The 20,872-nt window shown below is 47.0% G+C and overlaps 1 protein-coding gene across 11 annotated transcripts in view; it reads left to right on the plus strand.

Moving 5' to 3' along the window:
- Positions 1–20,872, plus strand: part of CCDC102A (coiled-coil domain containing 102A) — an 820,703-nt gene that overhangs the window by 615,283 nt on the left and 184,548 nt on the right. Inside the window, exon 1 of one of the 11 annotated variants that reach the window (XM_085636982.1) lies at positions 6,371–6,395. The exons of the other annotated variants lie outside the window; for them this stretch is intronic. The gene's annotated coding sequence lies outside the window, so the exon portion shown is untranslated. Of the gene's footprint in view, positions 1–6,370; positions 6,396–20,872 lie in introns of those variants that run through there. 11 annotated transcript variants of the gene reach the window in all.

Genomic DNA, 20,872 nt, shown 5'->3' on the forward strand with positions numbered 1-20,872 from the left:
GCTCCATTGCAGTGTGAGTCAACCTGTCGCAGTGCCAGTGGTGCGCTTGTCCCGACTTGCGCTTGTGGAGTCTGAGATTTGCCTTCGCAGAAGAAGGCTGCAGATGGAATCAGTCTGGCCCGGGGATGGTTACAGCCATGCAGGATAGAATGCATGTTGGAATTGTCAACTCTGAGACTGCTTCAGATCAGGCTAGAGAGAGTCCAGGGATGTGACGGACCACCACATGGTGTGCCCCTCACAAGGAAAGCAGGAACTCCGACAAGTGACACACCGCATCATGGTGTGCCTCTCACTCCGGCGTCTCATCTACTGGAAGTCGGATTTGTGATGGTGACCGTCCTCCTTAAGCGTGCTTCTCACCAAGTCAAGTGTCTACCTTTGATGCAGAATACTATGACCGACAGGGGTGACGGGCCAACTCACCGGTGCCTTTCACAGTGTCGTATACACCACCACTGGGTCTGCAGCACTTGATGCAGGCTGCTGTGGTGTTCACTTCTGGTTGAGCTGGGTCTCGGAGCGCTCTCTCTCATCTTGGTTGGATTAAGCAGTGATAAGCAAGTTACAGCATCACCGGCGAAGAGTATCTCAAGTCAGTGGTGGAAAGCAATTTTTAAGCACTCCAGGTGTCTCCTCCTACTTGAACAAAACTCAGCCGCATAGATTCTCCTCAATCCCAGGTATTTGATCCTTACCTCTTAAAAGAGACAGCCATAGACTCTGTCTCTGGTCCAGTCTTTTCTCTTCACTGCTGTGCAGTACTTCAGTGAGCCAAAAGATGAACGCTGCATAAGGAAGATGGGCTTTCTTTTATCGCGTTTTGGGTACAGTTCGCATTTTCAAATTTCCAATCAAATTTGAAGTTTGCTTCAAACTTTTGGGAGGGCCGAATCCATGGCAACCGTTGAGGGTGGAATTGCCACCTCGCCACATGCATATTCCAGGTAGGCTGTCTCTGCTCAAAGCACCGGCTGCAGGGTAGGGCATTAGCGCAGTCCTTTGCATGAGGAGTGTGCCGCTCGGGCAGGCTGTCCAGCAGAAGTTTTTGCCTTGGTGTTGCTCTCTCCCAAGTCACGCTTGACCTCCTACAACTAATTCAGAGTTTCTGCTGAAGCACAAAAGGCCCTTCCTTGGCATGCACAGTGAAAGCCAGAGGTACACTTGGTTTTACAGTGCATCCAAAGGAAGGAGGAAAGCTAAGGGAGCAGTTCTGCAGGTGGGCCGGCAGGGAGAAGGGGATACAGCGACTTCTGCCTACCACTTATCTAATGGCGCACACTCGAACCTTAGGGGCTTCATAAATACACACGGTAAGCCTAATTTGGTTATCCATCCCCGTTGTACCCACATACTCACATGGACATTCAACACACACTAATGGGGCAGGTAGGGACCCAGTTATGACCTGCTACGGCGATTTAGAAGATGGAGGCGGTAGGCAATCCCCACAGTGAGGTGTGACTAAAAAGGGCAGCACCTTGCTACTAAGATCAGCCACCCCCAAATTGTTACTCGTGACATTGCCTGGTTGCAGGGACAGTAGTCACTCACACTTAAAGGAGTACCGTGTTGGATGGTCCTCAAAAGACTAACTGAGTCTAGAAGTCTTGTTAGTGAACACCACGCCAGAGTCCTGTAGAGTGCTGGTCATGTGGCTCATAACATAAGTCTCTTAATACCATAAAAGATACTGGGCTGCTGGAACAGTAGCAGGGAGGAGCAGGTTGTCACATGGACAGTGCTCCATGGACTTTTGATCTTAGAGTGATTAGGGGCGAGCATACGTTTGGCATCGCTGGTGTTGAGAAGGCAATGTGCTGAGATTAAATTTGAGAGGAAACATTCCCTTGTTGTCATCTATTCTGAGAAGCAGTAATGATGTTGGTATGGGAGCTCCTTTTCGGATGACACTTTTTTTTTTTTTTAATTGTGTCTTTTCAATCCTCTGAATATCCTGGCTAAGAGGAGAGGGTAAAGGGGGTAACTTGGTCTGTATCTTTGTTGAAATGCTGCATTCAGAGTCTTCTGGTGAGGTGTGTTTCTCGGCACCAGTCGCTTCATGTTTTTGAGTGTTGTGTTGACAGGCTCTGATCCCAGCACCAGTCCATAGTATTCTCAGTGGATTATTTAGACTTGGCAGACAGGGTCCCCAGCCACGTACGTGCCGTCCAAACTGATGGTCTAGTTAGATCCTCCATGGAAATAGGGCTGTTGGTCTAAGGACCTCAGACTGTCCTTCCTATGTATGGTGCGAGGTTATGTTCTTAGCTGTTCTGGATTGTCAGGATAGCTTGGCGGTCCTGAAAATAAATAATTTAAAGTACCCCCACTCCTTGGAAGAAGACTCCCAGGATGTCCGGGCCATTCGTGTTTTGTTGTTGAAAAACATTGACGTTTGTTGAACAGCCCCCATGAGCCGCTCCACAACCTTACTGTACCTTCAGAGGACCCGCTCCTCCTAAGGCCCAGAGATGTTTGCCAGGCAGGTGGAGGTCGGCACATACCGCGGCTGTAGTCCGCCAGAGCAGTGGTGTATGTGTCTCCGCTGAGATCGTAGGACACGGTTAATTCCAACAAACACTAAATAACCCTGTTAGTTCCATGGTAAAGCGACAGGCTGTGTGTCACTGTGACAATCACCTGCACTCTCAATCTGGTGGTAGCGGGCTTTGTATCTTTGGGCCTATGAGTGGACAAGCCAAGGCAGGCTGGAGCCCAGCTTGGGCCGAAGGTCTGCCTCTAGGCCCCAATTAAATGACCTACCACCCATGAGCCATGCCACTGCCTTCTCTCCCCCCCTTTGCACAGTTTAATAACCAAAACATAAACAATCAGCATCCTGGAAATTGAGGGAGGGCTGATTGAACACAAAATGATGATGAATATGATAAGAAATGTGAGTATTTTTACTTCCAGTGAACTTCCAGTTTTATTTCCATGATACCTGTTGTGTGATTTACTTTGGTGTCTTTCGGTGGCTTGGCTCCCTCTTTGGCTCTTGAAGCTAAATCACACCCAATTGGATTTGGTGTCTTACTATTACAGTTGTAGCTCTGGGAGAGGAGTTGCGCGTCCCACAGGGGGTACGCTGAAGTATAAAGCGCCTAAAGAGAGAACGAACGTTTAAATGATCTACTTATGGTGCTCACCTACCTAACTCCCTGCTACCCATGGGTGTCACGGAAAGAGCTGTTGGTCAAAGCTATAGATCCAACAGCTGGGGGCACAGCCATGCAGTAATGTTCCTTCATGGATGTTCGTGGCACAAAAGATAAAGTTTTCAGGAGGGTTTGTTTATTCTTGGTCCCAATAAGTCAGCGTAAAGAGTGAAATGGAAACAGCCAACATGTGTTATGTCTACAGAGACTTTCTCAATGCTTTTACCACAAGTTGTAAAGCGGGTTCAATGACGAGAAAAGTAGTAGGTCCCAGTGATATTTTGTTCCAGAGTGAGAGAGAGTTGTTAAAGGGACAAAGGCCTCTGTACTGGCCAAGTAAAGAAGTAACTGGAAACCCAATGTGGCTTATTGTAAGTTATGCATTGGTAGTCTCAGCATGTAGTTGTATCTATTCGACATCCTGTAACTACCAATGTGTAACCTGTCCTACACAGATTGTGGAGATAGGAGATCACGTGGTACTGCTGCAGAGAGACGAGTCTGTCACTCAGAATGACTATACTCTGGATTGGTGCGGGTCACTGTGTCGAAGCAAGGCTTGGACTGACCTGTCCGAAATCAGAGCCGAGCCAGAAGGGCAGCTTCAAAATGGCAGGGATTGGTTGTGTTTTTGAGACAAAATGTGTCGGCCTGGTGGCCATGGTGGGCTGCTTTCTTTATCTTATTGTAATACCACTGTAAAAGCTAAAGCAGATGAGAAACTGCTGTGGCCAGGACCCTTGTGCCAGAGAAACCTGCAAAGCGCCAAAACACACACTTGTTGGACTTGGAAAGAAAATTGATGATCCTTCAATTCTGCTTTCTGCTGACATTTTACACCCAAAATTCCATTAGCAAATCTCAACACCACCTGTAAGGAGTTCATAAAGCTCTGTCCAGTTTTGCTCCCTGGGGACTTTGGCTACAGTCAGACCCCCTCCACCTCATTGGTCCAATCGGGTAAGTGCTGCAGGCCATGGAGGACAGCGATCGGCAGGGTGTCTGGGAGCGATCGGTTAGGGTAGGCGTTCGGGTAGGGTTAAGGCTCAAGGTCCCTCTTTCCTTCAGGTAAATGTCAGGGGGGGGGCTACCCAAATGGAAAAAATATCATCTATGAAGCAGGACCACTTCAAGATGGATTTGAAAAATGGCGCCATTTCATTGTAGAGGTATATGTTTTCAAATCGGGCCATGCAAATATTGGCCACCGTAGGGGCGCAGGAAGTGCCCATGCTTACGCCCTTGACCTGTTTGTATAAGTGGCCATTGAATTCGAATACATTCTCCTCAAGAACTATTTTGAGGCAATGGATGATAAATGTTTCATCACAATCAATATTCCTGATTTGGATGAACAACTGTACTGCTTGTGAAGCCCCTTGAATAGGGATGTTGCTATAGAGGCTTTCAGTGTCCATAGTTACAAGCCATTGGTGTTGCGGATTAAAGGGAATACCTCCCACTAGATTAACAATATGCCTCGTATCCTAGACATATGCTGGAGTTTGATGAATGTGAGGACATAGAATGGCATCAAGGTATTTTGAAAGTGGTTCTGTAAAAGAGCCTATCGTGGTGACAATGGGTCTATAGGGTGGATTCGTCTCATTTTTGTGTATTTTCGTTGCCCCATATAGATTAGCCGTTTTAGGATACTGTGCATTCAAATAAGCATATTCTTTGTCGCATATGTCTCCATCTTTAACTGCTTTATTTGTCAACCGTTGAATTTTTATTTTTATTTTGTCAGTTGGGTTTTTGATGATTTTACTTTAAAATTTGGTGTCATTCAACATTTCCTCCAATTTGGATACATAACTTGTGGTGTCTAGAACCGCAATTCCTCCTCCCTTATCACAACTTCTTATAGTGATTTCAGGGGTGTGCTTTAAATCAAGGAGTGCTTGGTGGTCTTCTTTCTGTATGTTGTGATAGTGGGTGGTTGTCAGCCTCCTCCTCCCCATCGATAGGGGCAGTACGGATACTTGAGGGAGCGGTGGGATGGTGAGTACTCTGCAGGGTTTAGTGGTGAACCAGGGTTCAGGGAGCAGTGTTAAACTAGCATGGTGTTTTCCTCTCAGGATTGGTTTGCTTTGGTTCACACACACAGCTGCGTAGTAAAGGGCACCTCGTTGCTGGTCGGGGGATCATATTGAGGGAAGGAAGGGAACGTGGAGTGGGAGAGGAGCCGTGACGTCGTTATAGCGGTTTAAGATGATGATTAATTAACGTGTTGCCCATGGAGGCTTGAGTCATGAGAAGGAGTTTAAACGCGGGAAGAGATGTTGGGTTTTAGCCTTTAGACAGAACAGTTATGGATCTATAGTTGCCAGGGGTTTTGATATGTTCTCGTGGCACACACATGTCTCATTAAAGCAGCCTGTTCCACTTTGCACAAAGGGGGGATCGTGTGTTTACACCAACGTTCCCGTTTCGCTTGCTTTTTAAGTTGAACATGCCCTAAGTTTAAAATGGACCGCGTGCCTCCGATTGACCCGAAAGCTCGCTGTACAGGTAATATCGAAGAGTCTTGAAAATCTCTCAAATCACGGTTGGTGAATGGGGGTCACTTTTCTTTTTGATGCCTGGGCCTGTTTTTTCCCAGCTGCCCTGTTCCACTCCGTGACCTTAGCCTGCGTCATGAGTGATGGAAGCCGTCCCTGTGCAACGTATTCGCTGAAGAGTGGGTTGGACCCTTCCTCCCCCCGTACTTCTGCTGCCATCTGCTGCAGCTGTGAATGGCTATTAAGTTACCAGCATCCCGTGGCCCCACTGTCTCGGTGACAGACCCTGATTTACACCTCCACTTCCTGGCCCTGCCTGACTTTGTGCTCTTTCCCCACCCCCCAGTCAGATCACCCCTTTCCTGCCCCCACGCGCCCAGGGAAAAATGCAGCAATACAGCGAAAAGAACGTAAGACATTTATGGAAAGAAGGGTCAGTATAGGTGGAGCACGCTGTAAACCACGAGGAGAAAAAAACACAGGAGGAGAAAGAGAGAGAGAGAGAGAAAGAAAGGAGGTGGGGGAAACAGAAGAAGAAGCGCTGAGAAGGCAGAGGGATGAAGAGAGGCCGAAGGAAGAGTGATAGAGAATAAACGAAGGCAGAGTGCGGTATAGAGTGGAAGAAGCTACAGAGAGGGGAAGACAAAGGAAGAAAGTACTGGAGTGACACACGAAGGCGGGAGGAAGAAAGTGTGGCAAACGTACCACAACACCATCTTTGCCCTGATGGGTAATTATCTGAAATGACATTTGCAAACTCCCATTCTGTTTGTTGTCAATAATTATATATAGTGCTTGCTGTCACAGTTTTGCTGCTTCGCGGTGCTCTAGATGAAGGCGTGCTGTATTAACAGATTGCAGGAGCTCAACGGATGTTATAAAGTCTGTGCTTCTGGTACAGCTTTTTGGGGATTATAGAGAGGCCTTAGTTGTTTGCTTAGCTTTTCCTCAAATAGAGTGCCCATCGCTGCAAAGAACAAAGATAACTTATTTCATTTGCGTAGGGACGTGGGCGCGTGCAAGCCAACCCCTGTGCTGTGCGCGTGCTTCATACTGGTCAAGGATGCGCACCTGCAGAGCAGGGGCGCAATCAGCGAGCCCGTCGGGCTCCATTGAGGAAGAGGCTTAGCAACCGCAAGGGTCCTTCCGGGGATAATCTTATTGGATACGGGCTATGATCACACTGTAAACAGTTTTGTCATGTCACCAATACGTGCCAGAGTTTCGCGCCTCTTTGGTAATCTCAGCCCCCTGGGCCCGTATCGCGTTCAGTGAAATACAGAATGGCTGCTTCAAACCTGCTCCGTGTTTCACAGTGCAGACGGCAACCGGCCGGCATTTTGAAGAGATAGACCCCTGCAGGTGGGTGCCTTGAGTGACTGCGCCCGCCTGCACAGGAATGTTTGGAAGGGATCCATGGGACCCCCCTATTTCCCTCTTCTAGAGGGCTGCCTCAAGGGGCTCACTCATAGTGGGGCCAACTTACTCTAGCGCCCAGTCCGTGTGCCTCCTTAGAGCATGTTTGTCTGTGTTCCCGCATATACAATAACGTCGAGGGCACAGATTCAAAGTGAGTCCCTCGTTTGCATGGGGCCGGGTCCGCATGCCAATGAGGGAAAGCCCTTTTGAAGATAGCGCTGGTGCTACATGCTTGCCAGCGTTATCAGTATTCCAGAAGGGCCCGCACAAGCGTCTTGCTAACCCTTCTGTAATAGGATAGCCCCCCAGGAGGTGCAAAAAGTGGACGCTCATGCCTGTTGTGCCCCCAGGGCACCATCTCCAATGAGGCCCCTGTTACCATTATTTTAACACAGTGGTACTCGATTTAATGATCTTGGGAGACCGAACAGCCTTTATAAAATGGCAGAGCGTGCTCGCGAGTGAAGTGAAAACATCGTATATATTGGAGCCCACACCATTCTTCTTGCATATTGTTGTCCTGTACACCTTCTAGTAGTAAGATTTCGTTGCTTTAGTTATTTTACTACCAGTAGCAGTCTCAAAATTGATGTTCGCTTGTGTGGCCTTCTTTATCGTATGCTGTCTGCGCCACCCTTCCATCGCAAAGTACTCTATAGGTTTTCTAAACATTAGCACTAGCAGCTGCTACCAACCAGGCATGATCAGACAAGACGGAATGCAAAGACGATAGAGTGAGAGCAAAAGGTTACTCTTTTAGGACAGGTGTGAAGTGAGGATCCAAAACCTACAATCTTTATTGTAACCCCGCCTCACTAACACATGAACAGCTTACCCCTCCCGCCCTTAACACCCCTCCCCAACATTGACAGCCTTCCACAATCAAATAACCGACATCCACTCCTCTGAAACATCCTTCCAGCCACCCTCCATCCAAGCTACCCCTACCGTCTCGTGTCACCTGCTCTAACGCCCCCCCAGTAGCCCCAAATGCTTAGTCCTCGTGCCACCCAGAAAACCCCACTAGGGCACTTTCCTGGTTCCCCACCACCCCATGTCGCCCAACCACCACAAACCAAAAAACCTCAGCCAACATCTCGGACTGTCGCCCCAACAACCATAACTCTAGCTATTAACTCCATAACCGGAGTGCCAACTTCTTGGCAGGAAGCTGCCTAATGCCCATCAGGTAACAATCATTAGCAAGAAAGGAGAGCTTAACCCCATCCCGTCTAACTAATGAAAAGTATTTCTCAATGACATTCTCGTGATGTAAAACCATTATGCCTTGTAGTGCACAAAAACGACTCATGTCTGTTGACCTTTCACTTGGCTCTTTCAACCACTGCCTGCTTATGTGCCACCCTCCATGAGTTTCAAATCTGGAGGCGCAAACCTTTGTTGTCTATCCTCCCAAGGCTGATATCTTAAGTACTACTGGGTAATCGTAACACATAGACACAGCGCTTGGAAACAGCAGAAATGTGGCATGAAACGCTACATAAAAAAGTAGATATCATAATAGTGGTTGTATAATCGTAAAGTCTACATGGTGTGGTAGATTGCCCCAGGTCTCGATAATAGCACATTGAAGCGGTGAAAAGATAAAGTAGCACATGACGTCGCAAACTGCAGAAGTGAACAGCAAGGCTGCATTCGGTTCCCTGTAGGAGTGAATGAGTCAGTTCAGTCTGAGCGCCATGAAATGACTCCCTGTGTTGGGCGCTAAATAAATGCACATTATTTGTATAATTACCGTTCCCAGACATCCTACCTCCTACGTATGCGTCTCAGGGTGAAGTCTATTTGGGAAACTGGAGCTGGTGAGGTGCTATTCTTGAAAGAAACAAAAGATACAAGCCTCAGAGGCGAACTGCAAAGGTGATTTATGAACTGAGTGGGAGTAAAACACAGAGATCCTGGTAAGGGTGCGCCTTTGTTCTCCAGAAGCAGTCGCAACAGGTTGTGTAAAGTCAGTGGGGTTAGAACTATTACTCTCAGCATCTTACACAAACCGTGATATCCACCCAGCCAGGGAGTGGGTGATTAGATCAACAGACCCTATGCAAGATGCATCATTTTCTAGACAATCCGGTATATTTTAAGATGCTATGATGTGCTCAACCCACATTTCCAGGCAGGCATAGCCTCCATTGGCAAAGTCTTCTCAAGAAATGCTGATTGTCTGCAAACTAAAGCAATCATTGATAAAGGCCAAGCCTTGGCAGGTTGGTGTAATGGTTACATTTGTTTTTAAGTCTATGGATCAAAAATGAAAAAAGATTAGAAGAAAACACCCTACTGCCTAATTGAGGCAGTGCTAAGTTTGCAATAATGAATGTAAATATAAAACAAAATTAACAGTTGCATATAATTTTAATAGAGCTGTAGGGGTTCTTTCAGGGGATTCAGATGTACCCTCTTTAGTGCGAAACGTACCAAACAGCAGAGTTGTCTGGTTGTGAAAAGACTTCTTGTGGGCATTCTGAAAGCTTCCTGGGAATTCATTCCACCCATTGCTTACCATTGGCTTTGTGGTTTGTAACTCACATTTTCTGGCTTTCTATTTGCTGGCTTTATTTGTTTTAGGGCGGCTCTCCAGCATGTCTTCATTGCTCCCATGAAGAAAACCTTGTTCACCATCCCTCCTCATATTCTTCCACACAGGCCTTTAAATTGTTTTCTTATCTCATTTGCTGTAGTTCAAAGACTGAGGTCAAATGTAAGACTCTGTCTTTCAAGGGAATTTGATGTTTACTTTTCTTTCTCTGACTTCAAAGTGAGAGGATTTATGTGACAATCTTGTCAGGTACTGAGAAAGGATAGGGTAAGAAGTGTGGCTGGGTTAGAATCTGCGCATAACCATCAGAACAATTAGCTCTTTAGAGATTCTGTAGAATTCTCATAGGAAAAAGGGGAAACGGCCACCCACTTCCCCAAATATTTTTGTGGACTGCAAAGTCCCAAAACCAAATCAATAATCATCTTAATCCTGAGCAAGTAATAACATGTTCAAGAGTTCGAAAAATATGATAGTCCAGTTCTTCTTCTTTATTTTCAAGTGGTCATTTCATGTGTCTTGGCAATCAAATCCAGATGATTTACAACTGTTAACACTGTAGGTTGTTACAATCACAACTTGTTAGTAGTCGTAGTCAATAGGATTATTGCTTGTCTCTCTTTACTGTTTAACTCACAGCAGCCAATGAAAACGTTGTATACATAAAATAAACTACATTTCCCATGATGCTCTTACATTCCATCATATCCTGTCTGACCCAAAAGAGTCACCATTTCCTTCCCCTGAGCCTCTTTCTTTGCTCGAGTCTTTAGTCCAATATAAACATTATTTCAAATTCAAATTGTCATCCTCCAACGTGGAAGAACCATAACCAAAACTGAAACATTATATATCTTCTTCAACCAGAAGAACACTTATTCGGTCTTCTTGTCTGAACATGGAATAAAGGAAACATAGGAAACCCGTAACTTCTGCTAAGCAGGTTATAAAATACATTTGGGCGGGTATATATTACAAACATTGAAACATAACCGGGTGGGATAATCCTCGCCTTCCTGTCCTTAATAGAATTGAAAATTCTTGGCGCAAATGCTAGCAAATTTTGTATTCTATTACAGGACCGGAGGCTTCGGATAATTGCTCGTTTAACGCTTATCAAATGCTACTGTAGATCTATCACCCACCGGTTTATAATAAAATTGTTTAAACGTAGACTCTGATGACCAATCAGCAGACCTCATAATATCTTGAACAGTTGAACCCAAAATAAAAGTCTTGGATGCCATGGCACCACAAACCGAACGTGCACCAAAAATCTGGATACCAGCTTCTTGCATGACTGATTTTAACCACCTGGCTGTGGTAGCTGCTGAAACCGGTTTAAACGGTTTCTGTAATGCAATCAATAATTGCGTTGAGCCTTCTGGTCTTAAAGACGGAGTACAGTCTTCATAGGCTTTCAGACACTGGACCACACAGTGCTTAGCATTACTGGGAAAAGCATTATACTCCATACTACAGGATAATGTTTTCGTCCTGCTAGTAATATTAAAGTAAACACCTTCCGGAGTAAATACTCTACCTGTAAGATCCAAGACCCTCGCATTCGAAGAACGTCTGCAGGCAGATAAACACAATAACATAGCTAGCTTAGCTGTCAACTGTTTTCTGGACAATAGATTGTTAGCCAACCATTTGTCAAGTAATGAAAGAACTATTAAAACATCCCACAGGGATGAGTACTTTGGTTTAAGAGGATTAGCTACTCTGAAGCCTCTTAGTAACTTGCACACGACTAGATGCATACCCACTGGCTTACCATCCACCTGAGTATAGCCAGCTGAAATAGCTGATCTGAAATTGACTGGCCAGTACATTAAACCCTCTGAAGCCTTGTCTGACAAAAAATTCACAACGTGGGATAATTCTGCCCCCACGGGATCCACGTGTTGTTCCAAGCACCAACAAACCCAGCCTTTCCAGGCTGAAGAGTACCTTTTCCTTGTGGAAGGGGCCCAGGCTTGTTTAATGAATGCGGAAGCTTTGCCCGAAATTCCTGGCATTTCCCATTGTTGCTGGAAAGCCTCCATGCCATCAGGGACAACTGCTCCAATATCCCCGTCGGGTGCAACTCTCCATGAGGGCCCTGGAGCATCGTCTCAGACCTGGGGAAGTCTCCGCTCATCTCCAATAGTACTGGGAACCAGGGCTGCGACTTCCGCATGGGGTTCACTAAGACTTCCACCGTTAGTTGACGGGTTACCTGCATTGCCACTCTGGGAATCAAGATGAAGGGGAGGGGAGGCATAGTTCAGGCCCACTGACCAGTCCTGAGAAAAGCTGTCAGTCGCCTTCGCTAACCGATCCGGCCTCCAGTTGAAAAACGTCTGCAAGTGTCGATTCAGTCTGGATGCAAAAAGGTCTATCTTGCAAGGGCCCCATATTGCTTGCAGCCAACTGAATATCTGGGGTTGGAGCTGCCAATCGCTGTAATACTTGAGATACCTGGAATTCAAGTGTGCTATAATGTTTGACTGTCCAGGAATGTATTCTGCTATGCCCGAAATCTGCTGACTCAGGCAATAGTGCCAAAAGTCCTTCGCTATCTTCACTGGTAGTGACAACCTTGTACCTCCCAACTTGTTGATATAACTCACTGCTGAGATAGTGTCCATCCTGAGAAGGATGCAACAAGAGACTTGTTTGGGGGAGGGTGTCCGGATCGCAAACAACCCTGCTAACAACTCTAGGCAGTTTATATGGAGAACTAGTTCCTGAAGGGACCATATTCCTCCTGTGTAGATATCTCCGCAACATGCTTCCTAGCCCCAACAGCTGGCGTCTGAATCTATAATAACCTCTGGTTGTGAGCCAAAGATTGCTCTGCCGTTCCACGCTTCTACGTGGCCCAACCACCACTGTATCTCTTCCTGTACCCCTTGGGATAGGGGAACCAGGTCTGTGTAAGACAGACCTTTCTGAAGATGTTGGATTTTTAGTCTCTGATGGGTCCGGTTGTGAAGGGGGCCCGGGAACATTGCCCTTATGGAGGACGCTAATATCCCCACTATTCTGGCAATTGTCCTTAGGGAGACTGTCTGTTTGGATAGAACCGTTGTGAGCTCCTTGAGATCCCGCAAATTTGAGCGGGGCAGGCTCAACTGAGCTGTCTGAAAATGTATGATGAACCACAGAAAGTCCACTGTCTGAGAGGGACACAGGGATGACTTGGGTTTGTTGATCACAAACCCCAAGTTCTGTACATGGTCATTTGTAAGTGTTGATAGGCTAAGGACTGCTTTTGTGCCATGATGAGTATATCATCCAGATATACAATCATGCGGATGCCCTGTTCCCTTAGATGAGCTTTCACTGGTTTCATTACCTTGGTGAAGCACCACGGAGTCGAGGAAAACCCAAAAGGAAGGCCCAAATATTCCAACCATCGGTTCCTCCATTGAAATTGCATAAAATGATGATGGGGAGGAAAAATAGGAATCGTCAGATAGGCATCCTCCAAGTCTAACCTGACCATCCAATCCCCTTTCTTTAATAAATCTGCCAAAAGATGGATACCCTCCATCTTGAAATGTTTGTAGGTCATAAACTGATTGAACTCTCTCAGGTTTAATACTAACCTGTGACCACCACCCTTCTTCTGCACTAAGAAGACATTGCTGCAAAACCAGCGAGGTTCGTTGTCGCAATAAGCAATTGCGCGCATCTGCAGCAATTCTTCTATTTCTGCATCTATAAAAGCACACTCTTGTTGGGGAAAAACTGAGTTGTCTCGGTTGAATGTCCTAGAAAGATGTTTGATAAAAGTTTAGGTGGAACCCCTGAATAGTCTGCAAAATCCACGCATCGTGTGACAACATTCCCCAATTGTGACAGAAAAATTTGATACGACCCCCCCCCCCCCCCCCAAGGGTAAGTGACAAGTTTCGATAACTCTTACTTGCAGAATTTTGGGCTTAGAACCCAGCTCGGTGTCCACCCCTGTTGAAGCGACGCCTGTTGTATCTTTGCCTCATGGGGTAGAATGTTCCACCTCTGGTGGAATCCCATTCACCTCTACCACGTCCGTAGTCTCCTCTGGGAGGACCTTGGTAGTATTGTCGGCCTGGTGAGGGTCCTCTGCCTCGCCCGGCCCTGTTAAAAAGGCCCGCCTGAAAGACCCTTTTTATTCTGGATTGGACTTTGTCCAAAGATGTAAAAGTGCCCACATATTTTGAAACGTCTTTAACGAATCTTTCTCCAAAGAGGTTACCCTCCACAAGTGGGCCCAGCTTGGCCGATGCTAATTCCGTCAGATTTGAATCCATCTGCATCAAAAGAGATTTGTGTCTCTCCATGGTATTGGCGCAATTGGCATTCCCTAAAAGGCATATCGCTCTCTGTGTCCAGCACGCTAATACGTCTGGGTCCACAGGCGTGGCAGATTCTTTTGCGACTAAGGCCATTTCTAGTATCTAGGCCAAGGCCCTGCTACATCTAACGGTTTGTCCTGGCAGCCCCGCCAGGTGCGGTCGATCCCTTTTTTGGGGTCCTTCGCAAACTTCTTAAGGAAAGTAGGAAGACTGGCATCGATATCGGGTGTTTCTACTACCTTATCTGGGATGTCAGGTCGAGGACAGCCGGAGCGCAACCTATTGCGCACTTCCTTATCGAAGCCCTTTCTAAGATTGTCGTGCAGATAGTCTGCCACCTCCGGGGCTGGAGCCCAATCTGACGAACGAGGATGTACGATATCGGCCGGGTTGAATGCGAATGGAGTGTTTGAATTTTGCGGAGTCATGTCGGGTGTCGCATCGCCTGACTTTCTAGATCTTTTCTTAGGAGGAGCCTCTTCATCAGTTGTATCTGTACCAGTAGTGCCAGTGTCTGTGTACACTTTTTCTTTACGTTTCGCTTTCCCACCTCTGGTGTTAGAGGGAGTGGAATAACCATGGTCAGGAGCGTTCAGCTTGGGCAGGTTTGCTAGCCCGTCAGCATGGGGCCATGGCCATCAGCTTGGACTTGAAACCCATGCCACTTCGCAAATCTCTCTAGCTGTTTAGTAATAGGCTTTAAGGCGGCTGCCAAGGCTTGCTGCACAGTACAAGGGACTGCCTTCTCAATGGCCCTGTTGACTGACTGCTGGACGAAAGAGTCCGAAGTGTCAACAATATTATCCTCTAGGGTCAATTCCAGTTGTTCCTCTTGATAGGTTTCATCCTTCTCATTTTTGACCCACTCGTCCATTGCACACTCCTATTGTACCTTATTTATATTAAGTTAGTGCAAGGTAAGGTAATCTTGGCATAGTAAGGGGGGAGCCAACCCACATGCACACAGCTAAATGTTCAAGTACCTAGCTCCTCAGCAGTTGCTGTAATCAAGATTGTTGCAGCCCAGTCATGGCGTAAGAGCCAATAACAATATAAATGGAGTGTGTGCTCGCTCCAGAGGCCGACTGCTGTTACAGCCGGTCAGGCGTCGTAAGTACAAGCTTCTCGGCTTCTGAGCCTTTGAAACGAGCAGGGGGCGCGTACAACGTGCGTAGCCTAAAAAGCACCCAAATGTAGCCCAATTGGGCTACACACGTTGAGCTGATTGTGGCTCCCTACCGTACTCCGGCTGATTAGTGAAGCCTAGACGGTGAAGCTAATAAGGCACAAATCACCGCCGAGAGCGGCGCGGTACTCTTGCTCCCAGTGGGAGCCTCTTTAGCACTTGCCCGATCGGGCCAAAAGCATTTAACAAAGCGCGATTGTCTTGCGCACACTGTGGCACATTAATCTAAGGGATTGCAATCCTGAAACAAGATAAACATTTAACTTTCAAGCACACGCATGTGCAATAGTAATCATATGATACAACACACATGTATAACAAAATGACCTGCACATATCTCTGCGTGAGCAGCAAAGAAAGAGGCTCAGGGGAAGGAAATGGTGACTCTTATAGGGTCGGACAGGATATGATGGAATGTAAGAGAATCATGAGAAATGTAGTTTATTTTATATATACGTTTTCATTGGCTGCTGCGAGTTAAACAGTAAAGAAAGAGAAGCAGTAATCAGAAGCCTCCAATCCTGTAATAGAATCAGAATTGTGCTCTTATTGTATTTTATTGGGTGATGCCTATCCATGTGTTTGATGCAAAAAGGAGTCCAGCATAGGACGCTTAAGCAACACAACCTGGTGTATGGATGGTTAGGAAGGGTTCACGTGCATTGTGGTCTTTGTGGGGAGTGTTTTGGTGTCGTACGGTGGAGACTACTCAGACTATGTTGCTGCAAGTGTATAGCTGGACATACAATAGGTGTAGGAAAAAGTGTGAGAACAAAATAAATAAATCAAGCACCAATCGTCTGTGGTGAGGTCTGTGACTTAGATTTATGTTCTTTCACTCTGGCACCAAAGAAAGGGCCCAGATATGAAGGGTGCTCCCCTGGAGGTGCATATCATAAGATGTGGAATCCACCCAGGGTGGTATAAGAGCAACCCACGGGGATGGGAACTATGTAGCCAGTAATGGTATGTTGTCGAAGGAACCCCATGAGAGAGGGAGGGATCAACATCTGGGAACGGGCATCGTGGAACCAACCGTTGATGGGTGCATCATGGCATGAACAGAGGAGCGGTTATTGCAGCCACCTGTAGGAAGTGGTTCCTGAGTCCACCCGGTGGCAGAGATGGGTCCATAGTAATGGACTCTGTAGTATGGTCTGTGTTGTGAGGGTTAGTCAGGAGGTGGCAGATGAGCCCTCCAAGGGAAGTTTGGGAGAGAGTGGCACAGTCCAAAGAATCCCAGCCTGCGGGGACTGATGGTGGACCCGATAGACCCAGCCATGCTGAGGTTACCTTTGATGCCAGTGGCGCTGCTCACACAGTGACAGCCATCTTTGGGGCACACCGAGGTCTGAGCAGGGGTTGCACGTCTTCTCCAGAAATCCGCATGCTATGCCCACAGGCAGTGAGATGGTCTCATCCGTTGACTGCTGTTGTTTTTTATTGTTACCATAACGCTCTGTGTCCTCTTTAGGGCAACGAAACTTAGATTGTGTGGCCGTGTTGCCTTCGTATATTAGTTTATTTGTAAGTGCACTGTGCATGCTATGTATTAAGATAAAAATTTTCTGGTAGCATGGTGCATTGTTTAGTTTGCTGATGGTATCCTGTGTTCACACTGTTTGCTGCCTGACCTCGTGAGTGTTTGTGGATGTTGCTCTCGAGGCCTGACTGGATAGCCCCCCTGACTCTCCTTATTGGTTCCCACCTAGACTGTTGGGAGCCCTGTGCTGCCTGTTGCCCAGCAGACTCTGTAGCCCACTGTGGTAAGCCCTCCTCCACGGATGTCCTGCTCAAGCAACCTGGCGAAGAGTGAAAATTATAGAGTTCCCTATCGGAATCTGGAAGGGGGAAAGAGCTAGGGGCAAACTCCGTACCATATTTACCCCTCACTCACTCACTCACTCACTCACTTCCTTCCTTGAAGCACACCCTACGCATTCCCTCTCTTGTTCTGTAACCTAAGTACATCACTTCCAGAGTGTCAGTGATTGCAGCCCTGTCCCGTCTTACTTATGTTCCCAACGCCTACGTTTTGTGCTTTCACCGCTCCTGGGGGACCCCTCGGACTTGTGTATGGCTGGTCTCTGTTGATTCCTTAGGAGTTCACTCACACGTGGCAGTGCTGCAACCTAAGACCATATACATAGCATTGCTGGTTGTATAATGCCCCTTCTTAAGGGTTCCTGCCAGCAGAGGCTGTAGACCAAGGCCGGTTGAACTCCGACAGTTCCTATGAGTTTCTCAACTGCTACTCTTGGGTGAACTGCACTGAGCATATACCATGGCTGGCTGCATAATGTCTATATTTGTAGAGTGTCCCTGCTACTCCTGATTGGACGCATCATAACATATACTCGAGTTGGTGTATATATTTATTGCTCACTCCGATGGGTTGTTTCAGTGGCGCATCTGGGTGGACTCCTCCAGAGTATAATCTGTGTTTGGCTGAATAATGCCAGTTTCTATGGATTACTTTCTGCCACTCCTGGTCTGACTCCTCACACTGTTTCCCATGGTTGCTTGTATTCTGCCCGTTACCTTCTTCTCTCCACTGTCGCTTCTCAGAGGGGTTCTGTGGTGATATCCAATGGCTCCTTATGCAATGCCTGGTCCAATGGATTGCTCATACCACTCCTTTTTTGGACTCTTCAGACAATATTGCATGAATCTTACTCACTCCTCTGTGTAGCTCCTCTGACACTCTTGGGTGCACTCCCAGAGTCATTTAGCGCGGCTGCTTGTACTCGGCCAGCCCTTTGGATTCCCCTGTTTCCACTCCTCAGTGAATTGCTTGGAGGACATTCTATGGCCCGATAGGTAATGCCACCTGTGAGTTGCTGCTCAGCTCTATGGGGTGGGCTCCTCATAGCACGTGCCATAGCTGATTTTATAATGTCGAATCCTATAGGCTGCTCCCTGCTGCACTTGGGTGGACGTCTCAGGCATATCCTACGGTTGATAATATAACAGCTCCTTAGAGCATATAACATAGGTTGTTACTTAATGCTCATTCTTATACGGTGCTGTCTGCTGGTCTTTGAAGAGCGCCTTAGAGCATACGCGTTGGCTGGTTGCAGAGTCTGGGAAACCACCTTAACAATGCAGTTTTCACCATGCAATAGCTTTACCATGCAGGTAAGTATTTGTAGCTTTACCATGCATGCGTTTATCACGGAGGTATTATTTTTAATAACATAATGATTATGTTTAAAAAAAGGTTTAGGTGGAGGTAGTGGCAAAGGGTAGATAAGGGTAATTTTAGCGTTTAGCTGAGGTTAGTGGTAAAGGGAAGAAAGGGCAATTTTAGGGTTTAGGGGTAGTTAGTGTAAAGAGCGGATAGCAGTAAATTAAAAACATGACCATTTGGGGGGTTCCAGCCATAAAAATAACTAATAAAGGTAGGTTTGGGAGGGTTCCTCTCAAAAAATATTGTTTATACTTACTATTTATTTAGCATGCACGGTAAAGACTGCATGCAAAAGGCTTGCATGGTAAGTGCATGCGCTGTAAAGTCATACATTCGCATAGTGTCCATTCCTGCGGGTTGCTCCTCTGCCACCTGTGTGTGGACCCCAGAACATGAAGTACAGTTAATGTAAGATTTCACCCACATTGGTAGCACCCTTCCCCTTTGGCACCTTTCCTACACCCAATAGTGGGCGTGGCTTAAATGTTAGGTGTGCGCATGCGTACTGTGGCCATATTTATCTCCTGCGCGTACGTGTTGCCACCGCTACACACCTGCTGCAATGCTGATCAAACTGTTCCATACACGCGACACCAAGACACTTCTCACAACGGCTACACAGCCCTCAGGCACGTAACATCCATGTATACAATATCATGTAATGCTTACACGTCCAATGGCGTTATCTTTTTGCTTCAAATTCATGCAGCGACACAACGTCCTCAGATGACACCAGTGTTCCTCGCGCACGACCAAAACACCAGCCATACAGGGCACACGACACACGCCCTCTTCAACTCACAGCATTCCGTGCCTTGTAAGGGGAATGAAGCACTAGAAAGGTTTAAATACATAAACATTCATTTTAAGGCGGCTAACTGTCGCATATGTGGGCTTGAACGCCAGATTGCCTTTGCCAGAAAATCGTGGGGTATGGTAACAAATTGTCACTTCACCTACTGGGGTAAAAACCCTTGCTCCAAACGGATTCTACGCCCCGAGCGTTGCTTCCTCCCCGGGCCCCAACCAAGCCCTTTCTTTCGCCACTAAATCAACTTTTCCAAGGCACTTTTTTTGCAGTTTTATAACGTGAACGCGGCCCAGATATAGTGGAGCGCTTGGCACGAGCACCAGCTTCATTACACAGTAATATTCATTGAGGGGGGGGGGGGCAGTTTAAGGGATTTGCCTCGGACCACAGAATGTTGATCCGATGACAGGACTCGAACCTGGTTCCCTAGTTCCATAGTTGGCAGGGATTAGGCCACATCTGCCAAACGTTAGCTCCCCCATCGAGCTTGGAGCTCCAGCCACCGCCTCCAGGTCCTTCTTAAAACTCTGCCCCTACTGCCGCCTCCCCTGTTTAGCGATCGCTCTACCCCTCCGCCAACGCAATGCTGCACGGCCAACTTCTGCTACTTAACCAGCCGTTGTGCGGTGCCCCCATCAACTCTGCCCCCATTTTCGACCAACATTCTCTCGAGGAAGTCTTGTTCTCTCTGTTCTGGGTTTTATTTGAAACAGTCCGAGTTTAATTATGTTTTTGTTTGCCTTGGTCTCGGTGCTTGGATACATCTGGAGCCCCCTTGTCCTTTCCTGTCCCTGCGGCCAATGAGAGGGGGCTGCTGGTTGCGCCACACCGTACGCAGCTAGAAACACGCGGCACAGTCATACAGGACACCGCTCCCGGCGGCTCCTCAAGGAAGGGATTCAGTCCGGGTTCCAGGGCCGCAGGAGAGAGGAACAGGCTGGCAGTACCCGAGTCCTTTCTTTGTAGGGCTGCGGGAAGTTGACATTTCAGACTGAGGCCTACTTCCCCTGCCCTCCACAATTCCACTTTTTTTTAAAATGTATTTATTGTATGCGTTTTTATATAGCGCGGACTTTACCCGAAGGTGTCAGAGCGCTTCACAATAGCAACAGCAGTGTTACATGACGTGAAAATTACAAGTGGGCATGTTACAAAAGCAAACGTTACATAATTACATGAGGCAAAAGTGACAATTGTGCATGTATCCAAAGCAAACAAAATACAAGAAGAGGTAGCAAACGATACGTTACAAGAGGAAAAAGTGACGTGTGCAAGTTATATAAGCTTACAAGATACAAGTAGAGGTATAATACTGCAATAAATGGCAGACACTCAAAACACAAGAACACACTGGGAAGGCACTTCTACAGGCATGGAATACAGACTTTCCTATAGTGGAAGAACTTCCTTCAGGGAATAGAGAGGGTGTGAATTAGATTTGGCAGTGTCTTTGAAGGAGGAGAACTTTGAGGTCAGTTTTGAAGGACCGGGAAGAGGTGTTGGTCCGGAGCTGAGGCGGAAGTGAGTTCCAGATTCTCACCGCGTTGCCTGAAAAGGATTGGGCCATCGATCTTTCCTTTTTGGAAGCGGGAGGTTCAAGCAATACATTTTCTGCATTACGTGAAGGTCTGGAGCCTCCAGAGAGTTTCAGTTTATTCGCCAGGTAGCGAGGGGAGGAGGAGTGCAAGGCTTTGTGGGTGATACAGGCAG

This window comes from Triturus cristatus, chromosome 12 (genome assembly GCF_964204655.1).
Source record: "Triturus cristatus chromosome 12, aTriCri1.1, whole genome shotgun sequence".
Taxonomy (NCBI): domain Eukaryota; kingdom Metazoa; phylum Chordata; class Amphibia; order Caudata; family Salamandridae; genus Triturus; species Triturus cristatus.